This window comes from Citrus sinensis, chromosome 5, assembly GCF_022201045.2.
Source record: "Citrus sinensis cultivar Valencia sweet orange chromosome 5, DVS_A1.0, whole genome shotgun sequence".
In the NCBI taxonomy this organism is placed as follows: Eukaryota; Viridiplantae; Streptophyta; class Magnoliopsida; order Sapindales; family Rutaceae; genus Citrus; species Citrus sinensis.
Window position 1 is genome coordinate 13,505,569 of NC_068560.1, and position 11,244 is coordinate 13,516,812.

The 11,244-nt window shown below is 34.2% G+C and overlaps 1 non-coding gene across 1 annotated transcript; it reads right to left on the reverse strand.

Moving 5' to 3' along the window:
- Positions 1–4,672: 4,672 nt before the first annotated feature.
- On the reverse strand, positions 4,673–4,776 carry LOC127902835 (small nucleolar RNA R71). Its single transcript, XR_008055473.1, has one exon. It is a non-coding gene; the product is annotated as a small nucleolar RNA R71 (small nucleolar RNA).
- Positions 4,777–11,244: the final 6,468 nt, after the last annotated feature.

Genomic DNA, 11,244 nt, shown 5'->3' on the forward strand with positions numbered 1-11,244 from the left:
CGAGAAGTCAAAACATCCACAAAAACTAGAGGGGAAGAGAAAAAAATTTAACAAATAAAGCCCATGACACATGTTGAGACTTCACCTTTAACCCAAGTTTGAAAGCAAATTAGCCATTCATAATTAAACTAGGGGCAAAATGAAAATTTATTAAAATACGAAGAAAATACAAGATGGAGAAGGAATTACAGAAAATAGATCCCAAAAATGAATTCAGAGATATCAAAATAGGGGGGAGGCCCCCTTTTTATAGATACATGGAGTAAATCATGGCCATCGGATTAAAAACACTTTGGACGCTCAGGATTGCGCCACGTCATCAGTCAACAGTACGCGGTTTGACCACGCGGATGAACAGTAACACGATTTGACCCGGGTTGAACAGTAACGCAGTTTGGTTGAAAATAATCCTGTGTGATGCATGTACCGTACGCGAGATTTTTCGTCCACTGATATGCTGCCACGTCACCATCAACAATACATAAGAATTTTAGTCCAACAGGATCGTGACACCTCATCAGTCAATGCCACATCATCGGTCAATGCCACGTCATCGGTCCATCTATGTGAACAGTAACGTATACAGTACCGTACACGTGAATAGTATCGTACATGTGAATAGTGTCATTTTTCTTTTTATGCTCCTCCTAAGGCTTTCGACCGTTCTGAGTTCAAAAGTGATGTCTGTTTTGCCGTCTGATCTCTCCTTTGTTGTGAAATCACTATAATGCCCCTAAAATACATAAAATACTTAATTAAAATAAAACACATGTAATTAAATCACAAGAAGGTTAAATATATAAAAGTAAAGGTTGTTAGTAAGACTTGAAATGTAAAATAACGGTTTTCTCCTTTATAAATATGCATTTTTTAACACTCAACAATAAGGGGTAGCAACCTTATGTGTAATTCCATATTTCTTCATTAAAGACTCAAATGACTTATTACAAAAATGCTTACCTCCATCACTAATAATAGCTTGAGATATTCCAAATCTGCTCAAAATATTTTCATTTAAAAAGCGGATCACAATCTTGTGATCATTGTTCCGACAAGGAATCGCCTCGATCCATTTTAAAACATAATCAACAGTAACCAAAATGTATACAAATCCAAATGATGATGGAAAATGGCCCATAAAATCAATTCCCCAACAATCAAATATTTCAATGACAAGGATGAGGTTTAAAGGCATCATGTTCCGCTTTGAAACAGACCCTATCATTTGACAATTCTTACACATTTTACAGAATGTATGTGAATCTTTAAATAATGTAGGCCAATAAAATCCACACTGTAATATTTTTGCAGCTGTCTTTTTTGAAGAAAAATGGCCACCGCATGCTTCAGAATGCAAAATTGAATGACCCTACTTACCTCGTCGTCTGGTATGCATCTTCAAAAAATTTGATCGGAGTAGTACTTGAACAGGTATGGTTCATCCCAGTAAAAGCTTTTCACTTCTGTTAAGAATTTCTTCTTGTCTTGGGAACTCCAGTCACATGGCATTTCACATGTTGTAAGATAATTAACAATATTAGCATTTGAGCAGTATTCAAAGTTCTACTTGCATAATAGATGACAAAGGGCTTACCTTCCTTTCTTTGACCCAGAATAGCGCCAATAGCATAATCACTAGCATCACACATTAGCTCAAAAGGTAATGACCAATCAGGGGGTTGCATTATTGGGGCTGATGTCAAAAGACTAATTATCTTTTCAAAAGCTTGTGACAATCTTTAGTCCATTCAAATTGTGTGTCTTTTATTAGGAGGTTACAAATTGGTCTAGATAAGGCACTAAAATCTTTTATAAACCTTCTATAAAATTCTGCATGTTCTAAAAAAGAACAGACTTCTCTAATTGTTTTTGGTGAGGGTAATTTTGAAATGACTTCAACTTTGGCTTTATCAACTTCGATTCCTTTTGAAGACACAACATGGCTCAAGACAATTCCAGAAGTGGTCATGAAATGGCATTTTTCCCAATTTAAAACTAGTCCTTTTTCTTTGCACCTTTCCAAAATATTTTCTAGATTATCAAGACATGTATCAAAAGAATTACCAAATACAGTTAAATCATCCATAAAACCTTTAGACAATTTTCAACCATGTCACTAAAAATGCTTAGGATGCACCTTTGAAATGTTGTAGGAGCATTACAAAGTCCAAAGGGCATTCTCCTAAATGCAAATGTTCCAAATGAGCATGTGAATGTGGTCTTTTCCTAGTCTTCTAAGGTTATAAGGATTTGATAATAGCCAGAGTAGCCATTAAGAAAGCAGTAGTAGGGATGTCCAGCTACTCTTTTGAGAAATTGGTCTATAAATGGAAAGGGAAAATGATATTTTCTAGTGGCATCATTTAATTTTCTACAATCAATACACATGCGCCAACTAGATGGAATTCGTGCTGGGATTAGTTCACCTTTTTCATTTTTTACAACAGTTATTCCAGATTTCTTTAGTACTACTTGTGTTGGATGTTGAGTGTTAGAAAATGCATATTTATAAAGGAGAAAACCATCATTTTACATTTCAAGTCTTACTAACACCTTTACTTTTATGAATTTAACCTTCTTTTGATTTAATTCTGTTTGTTTTATTTTAATTTAGTATTTTATGTATTTTAGGGGCATCGTAGTCATTTCACAATAAATGAGAGATCAGATGGCAAAACGAACATCACTTTTGAACTCAGGACGGTCGAAAACCTTAGGAGGAGCATAAAAGGAAAAATAGCACTGTTCACATGTACGGTACTGTATACGTTACTGTTCACGGCACTGTTCACATAGACGGATCGATGACGTGGCATTGACCGATGATGTGGCATTGACTGATGAGGTGTCACGATCCTGTTGGGCTAAAATTCTTATGTACTGTTGATGGTGACGTGGCAGCATATCAGTGGACGAAAAATCTCGCATACAGTACATGCATCACACATGATTATTTTCAACCAAACCGCATTACTGTTCATCCGGGTCAAACCGTGTTACTGTTCATCCGCGTGGTCAAGCCGCGTACTGTTGACTGATGATGTGGCGCAATCCTGAGCGTCCAAACTGTTTTTAATCTGATGGCCATGATTTACTCCATGTATCTATAAAAAGGGGGCCTCTCCCCCCTAATTTGATACCTCTGAATCTTTTTTTGGACTCTGTTTTCTATAATTCTCTCTCCATCTTGTATTTTCTTCGTATTTTAATAAATTCCCATTTTGCCCCTAGTTCAATTATGAGTGGCTAATTTTCTTTCAAGCTTAGGTTGAAGGTGAAGTCTCAAAATGTGTCAGGGGCTTAATTTGGTAAATTTATTTTCTCTTCCCCTCTAGTTTTTGTGGATGTTTTGACTTCTCGTCGATAAATAATGCTAATCTTGTCTAGTACTGCCTTGGTTTCACCGACCCTCTAGTATAAGGTTATTATTATTTGGCACGATAAGCCCTTAGCACCATATTGATTAGAGCGTGGTTCATGAGGTGTGGATTCCCCCCTCATGATTTAATTGGCATTAATACAGATTATTTAACCCATGATGCATGTTGATACGGATCCAGATACCCAAGTACATCATTTCAATAGATTTCGCTTCAATTTATTCTCGCCATTGCAATTCCAATTTTAGAATTTATTATCACCATCTCAATTCCAATTTTAGGATAATTGAAATCACTTCCACCACAATTTCAACCACCCATTTACAAAATTAATTCTACATATAATTAAAATCCACCTCCTCGTGGGATCGACACTCGTCACCATTGATCTATACTACAATAGATTCGTGTGCTTGCGAGTACATTAAAATTTGCACAACAAGTTTTTGGCGCCGTTGCTGGGGAGGTAAGTTATTTTAATTCGTAAAATTAATTTTATTTGTTTTCTTGTATTTTTTTATTAAAAAAAAAGAAAAAGAAAAAAAAGTGAATCTACATTTAAAGGTTAGTATTTTTTTCTTTTTCTCTTCTTTAAAATTCTGTAATTTAATTTTCAATTTATTTTTCTTTGTAATTTTTTTTTGTTTATCTTATTAATTTATTTTTAGTTAAGTTATTTCACGTATTTGTTTTTGTGTATTTTTATAGTAAGGTTGTAATAGCGCAATAAGGTTAGTATCGTAATTTCTCCCTCTTCTTTATTTTTATTTGTTTTGTTCCCATATTTATTTTTATTTTCTTTTTTTTGCATGTATGGTTGTAGGTCATTATTTCCTAATCTTGAACCTATAGACCTTGAATTAGAAAAAAAACTTCGCACACAAAAGCACATTAAAAATAAATTTGGAATGAATTTACAAGCACCACAGGAGAGGCCATTTAAGGACTATTTTAGTCCCTTAGCTAATTTGAGCACATCATGCATAAGATACCCAAATGTAGCTGTTAGGAGTTTTGAATTAAAACCTAGTGTGCTAAATTGTCTCCCCACATTTTATGGCCTAGAAAATGAGGATTCATATAATCATCTGAATGATTTTCATGCCATTTGTCAAACTTTTAAATATGAAAATTTTTCAGACGATGATGTTAAACTTAGACTATTCCCATTTTCTTTAAAAGATAGAGCTCGTTCATGGTTAAATACTTTACCTGCTAATAGCATTTCATCATGGGAACAAATGGTAACGAAATTTTTGAATAAATATTTCCCAGTGCATAAAACCAATGCTATTCGCAGGGAAATCTCAGAGTTTACCCAGAGAGATGACGAACAGTTTTTAGAAACGTGGGAGCGATTCAATAGGCTACTCTTGAAGTGTCCACATCATGGATACGAGAAATGGCACCAATGCCAATACTTTTTGGAGGGATTATTATCGAATGTGCAAGAATGGCTAATGGCAACAAGTAGAGGAGAGCTAATGTCAAAAAGTGCATCAGAGATTTGGGAATTCTTCCAGCGACAAGCGGATAATTCCCAACAACGGAGTCGATCACTCAGGAATACTAAAAGAATTAAAGGAGTGAATGAGGTTCACATTAGTGAGTCAACTTTGGGAATCAAAGAAGTCAAGGAGATGGTTGAAGGTCTTGCTCAACAAATAGTATCGTTATCGACTGCTAAATCAACAGAACCACATGACCATGACTCATACTCTGATCAATCCAATGCCATAGGTGTAATGAGAAAACCATCGAATTATAACCCATACTCCAACACATATAACCCTGGATGGAGAGACCACCCTAATTTTTCATGGTCTCAAGGATTCCAACAGAATGGACCAGCAGCTCCAGCTCCACCAATGCAACCAATTCCTTAAATTCCTCAAGCCTGTCAGCCCTCATTTAGACCATACAATCAAAACCAGAACAACTCTTAACCCAGACCATGGGAGGATGCATTCTAGAATTTCAAGAATGTTACTCACTCCACAATTGAGTAACAAAACCGCACCATTGATGGACTATGAAATGAGTTGAGAGCAGGCTTCAATTCACAAGCCCAATCAGTTTCAAGCCTCGAAAAGATGGTGGGACAACTTGCTTCTTCAGTTCAGACCTTGGCAATGACTGTTGAGAAAGGCAAATTTCCAAGTCAACTAGTGCCTAATCCTAAAGGAGTGCATGAAGCAAGTACCAATTCACCACAGCAGCATGGAGAAGTCAAAACAGTTATGACCTTGCGAAAAGGAAAAGAAGTCGACAAAAAAGCGGAGATGCCGGTGACAAAAGAAAATCAAATTGTACCTGTGAGTGTTGAGGACTCATCACCGGAGGAGAAAGAAGAAACCAACCCACGAGAATATATTCCCAAAGCTCCATTTCCTCAGAGGTTAACTAAAGGAAAAAAGGGAAAATCCACAGGTGAGATTCTTGAAATCTTCAAACAGGTAAGTGTTAACATCCCTTTACTTGATGCTATAAAACAAGTTCCATCTTATGCCAAGTTTCTTAAAGACCTTTGTACTAAAAAGAGAAATATACATGTTCAAAAGAACGCATTTTTAACAGAAAATGTTAGTTCTATACTCCAACATAAAATTCCTTTAAAATGCAAAGGCCCAGGCTCCCCCACTATCTCATGTAGTATAGGGAACCACACAATTGAGAATGCTTTGTTGGATTTAGGAGCTAGTGTAAATCTGTTGCCTTATTCAGTATTCGTGAAACTTGGACTGAGAGAATTACACCCAACTCCAGTGGTGTTACAGCTTGCGGATCGGTCCACGAAAATACCTTGTGACATTGTGGAGGACGTGCTTATCCAGGTAGACAAGTTTTATTTTCCTGTTGATTTCATTGTAATTGACACTCAACCAATACAGGATTCAAGGAAGCACATCCCCATTATTCTAGGCCGACCTTTCTTGGCAACTGCGGATGCTCACATTCAATGCAGGACTGGAAATATGCAGTTGTCCTTCGGCAACATGACTATGGAGCTGAACATCTTCAACATTGCCAAACAACCTCACAATGCAGATGATGGAATTGTTGATGTGGATTTAATTGAAACAATAGTTGATAACACTTTTCTTTCAAACCTTAGTGATGATCCTTTACAAACATGTTTAACTCACTTTGGTTTTGATTTTGATATTGACAGATCGGTCGATGAGGTCAATGCCCTACTTGACTCAGCACCATCAGAGAAGAAACTCATCCCATCATCAGAATCACCACCGAAACTCGAGCTCAAACCATTGCCCAACACTTTGGAATATACATTTTTGGGAGAAGAAAGTACTCTGCCGGTAATCATCTCATCATCCCTAAATGACGAACAAAAAGGTAAGTTGTTGGATATTTTAAAAGAGCACAAAGGAGCATTAGGATGGACCATAGCAGACATAAAAGGTATAAACCCAGTAGACTGCATGCATTACATTCACCTCGATGAAAATGCTAAATCTACTAGGGAAATGCAACGTCGGTTAAATCCTAATATGAAAGAAGTTGTTAGAACTGAAGTCCTTAAGCTATTAGATGCAGGTATCATTTACCCAATTTCTGATAGTTCATGGGTCAGTCCTGTGCAAGTTGTCCCCAAAACGTCAGGAGTCACAGTAGTTACGAATGCTGATAATGAATTGATACATACTAGAGTAACTACAGGATGGCGTGTATGCATTGATTATAGAAAGTTGAATTCTGTCAGACGTAAAGACCATTTTCCTTTACCATTTATTGATCAAATGCTTGATAGATTGGCAGGCCATGAGTTTTATTGCTTCCTAGATGGCTACTCAGGATATAATCAGATTCCTATAGCACCAAAAGATCAAGAGAAAACTACTTTCACTTGCCCTTTTGGCACATTTACATATAGGAGAATGCCATTTGGATTATGTAATGCACCTGCTACATTTCAACGATGCATGTTGAGCATTTTTTCTGATATGGTTGAATGATTCCTTGAAGTCTTTATGGATGATTTTTTTGTCTTTGGTGACTCGTTTGATCAATGTTCACATCATCTAACACTAGTTCTGCAGAGATGTATCGAGAAGAACTTGGTCTTAAATTGGGAGAAGTGCCATTTTATGGTAAAACAAGGTATTGTTCTCGGTCACATCATTTCGAGCAAAGGTATTGAAGTTGACAAAGCCAAGGTGGATCTCATTTCTAATCTTCCTCCACCCAAAACAGTCAGAGAAGTAAGATCTTTCCTTGGGCATTCTGGTTTCTATAGACGTTTCATTAAAGATTTTAGTAAAGTTTCTAGACCCTTATGCAATTTACTTGCTAAGGATGTACCTTTTATCTTTAATGATTCATGTCTTGTGGCATTTGAAAAGTTAAAACAGTTGTTGACATCATCACCCATCATTCAGCCCCCAAATTGGAGCTTACCATTTGAGCTCATGTGTGATGCATCTGATTATGCAGTAGGAGCAGTATTAGGACAAAGAGTTGATCGAATTCCCCACGTTATTTACTATGCTAGTATGACATTGAATAATGCACAGTTGAACTATTCAACTACTGAAAAAGAAATGCTAGCAGTAGTGTTTGCATTAGAGAAATTTCGATCCTATCTCATTGGTTGTAAAATAATTATATTCACAGATCATGCTGCTCTTAAATATCTTCTCACAAAAAAATATGCAAAAGCTAAACTAATTCGTTGGGTGTTACTTTTGCAGGAATTTGACTTGGAATTCAAAGATAAGAAAGGGAGAGAAAATGTTGTGGCAGACCACCTCTCTTGTCTCCATTTTGACACAATTACAGAACCATTAATATTGAATGAGTCATTTCCAGATGAACGATTAATGAGTGTGGAAGTATTACCATGGTATGTTGATATAGTTAATTATCTTGTTACAGGTCAACTTCCAGAGCATTGAATCCAATTAATTTCATCCATATCTTCTAGTTCCTTTAAGTACCTTAACACTCGTTTACAAGTCATTAGATGTTGAAGTGTAGGAGCAGCCATATACTAATTTAGCTTATGCATTGTAAATGATATCTCTAGTGTGGTTAAGATGAGATATTGTTGGCCATTAACTATGCTTTTGTAGGTAGATACATCTTCAATATATGGACCAAATGGTCCTATTACTTCTAATAAAATACAAAGTGAAGTTTACTACTCTAACATATCTACAGTGATATTCAATATATTCCCTAAGAATGACTTTGCTATTCTTTCCTATTTGCTAGTGACTTTGCCTGTGTTGTGTTTTAATAAATTTTAATCCAACATTTAGAAGTATGAACTATGTATGTGTGATCCATTTCTTCTTTTTATTAAAACGCAGCTTCGATTTCACTGCAATTGATCGGTAATGCAAAAAACTCTCATACAAGATACACTTTCTTTTTCACGTACTTATAATATTGTAAACTGATTTTTTAATGAAAAATTTAAGATTCCCGAATCAAAAAATTATTCCTAAGTAGTGGTGGATTGAGGAATAAACTTTTCCAAAACATGCGCTCTATCATTTTATTAAAGTATTTCATTTTATGTTTATTTGCATGTTTAATTCTTTTTATATAATATGTGCTTGTTGGTAGCCAAATATTGAATTTCAATATAAAGTTAATACATTAGTAGTCTGATGTATTACTTTAAATTTCATTATTTTTCCAAAATCTAGGCATCTGACCATATTCTTATCCGTTTGGCATTAATCGACAATCTACATGTGCTCCAAAAAGGGGATCGAAAAAAGTAAAAATCTATATGAAGTTAAGGTACATAAGCAATGAGGGCAATGGCCACCCCGGTAGTGCCTTAAAAGCGAAGACCCCAATTAAGTTGAAGGAGCCCTCATACTGGCTGACTTAAAATTTACATATTCTCTTTGTATCATTATCACCTTGTAAAGATTGTTGTAAATGATCTGATTCCAAAGTCCTATGAACTTCAAGTTATATAATGGTAAAGTTTGGGAATATATGTTGAAAATTATTGCTAATAAATGACATAAAACAATCCATAGTGTATGAAAAAATATACCAGTTGAGTTCTTAGAAAAGACTAAAAGGTTCACAAATGGCCTTACTTAAATCTAGAATTTTCAGGCATTACTTTTGCTTTAGAATCTTTCTAAGAGTGCCTAAGTTTACTAAAGCTAGCTACACACTTGTCATGAGTTTATTGAAACAAAATTTTTTAATAACCTTAATATATTACAATAGTATGAAGGAAAATTATCTCTGCACCACCACTGTTTTGTCATACATATATCTAACTACCACAAATTTTTAACTTGTTCTTTCACCACTTTGTTTCTAAAGTTCTTTCAGTGAACTACTTTCACACTAAGAAATGAAATAAAATGACCATTTTATTCTTGAATGAAATGAAAGACTATTTTATCCTACAAAAATTTTGAAAATAAAAAAATTATAGTTATGAGAATACCTTTGATTTTAATAGAAAAAAATCTCAAAATCTGAGATGTTAATTTTTATAATTATAATTTTTACTCGATACATTTTCCAATTTATAATTTTTTATTATTCAAAATTAGTTCAAACAATTGTTATTTTGGTGATTAATTTAAAAAATGAAAGTTGTTTGATAATTGTGACTGTACGATTGATAAAAAAAATGAAAATATTTAAGATGAGAATTACACATTTTTTAGGTCAAAAGAATTGAAAAAATCAATAATATTTTATCCATTAATTAAATAGTACGCGCATGTTGATTTTTCAATAATATTTTATCAATTAATTAAATGGTAATCATAGTTTTTTAATTAAAAATTTCGTGGGATAAAATGGTCTTTTAGATCACTTAGGGGTAAAATGGTCATTTTATTTTTTTATTATTGTCAAATTAGTCGATTAATACAAATTCAGAAATGATGGTGGTGCAAAGAACATGTTAAAATTTGGTGGTGTCTGGATATACATATGATAAAACAGAGTTGGTGAAAAGATAATTTCTCTAGTATAGATCAATAAGAAAGAGAAGAACATAAATTAAACTGAGGCATGTGCAGTTACAATGTCCTTAAAAAGGATTTGTCATTTTCGCAGTAGTACTTAGGTTATATTAGCAACTATCCCATAGGATATTACAAAGTCAAATGGTCTCTGCAACATAACCTGACTAGTCTTGTGAACTTCAAACTAGTGTTGGAAACTCCATCACGTGAAGTCTAAGATAGAAAGATTTTAGTTGAGAGAGGAGAGCAAAAAAATTACTTGGATTTTGGTGTGTTTTTAAAATGAAATTGGTTAAGGGCATTTACATCTAGAAAATGAAACACTAACTCTTAAATTTATTTTTAGAATTTAATTTCAAAATAAAATCTGTAACTTTTATTCACTTGTAACAACCTTTTAATGATATTTTTTTTGGTGCCTTTTATGTTGAGTGTTCTATTTGCTACTACTTCTCTATTCAGTCCACACAGTTGTGTTGAATCCTCTACTACTTTCAAAGACATTAGGCATTGTTTCAAGTCTTTTTGGTCACCAAACTTGAATTTTTTTTTTCCTCTGTTTATGATGCTCCCTATATGATAAGAGTGCATAATTGGGAACATATGTTTGTTTAATTCATAACATCTCAAGAGCATTACCGAAGAAAGAAAAAACAAGGAAAGCTGAAACCAGACATCATTGATTAAGATTCTGTGTACCAACTAATTAGCATGTCCATAGTTTGCATCATTATATGATTAATCTTAATTCTTATTGTTGCTTGCATTATTTTCTTATAAAAAAAATTCTTACCTTACAAGCCGCAAAAAATTAACATATTAATGCATAAACATTTTTTAAGTGATCAATTAAATATAAATATTATATTACTTAGCTGAATAACAAA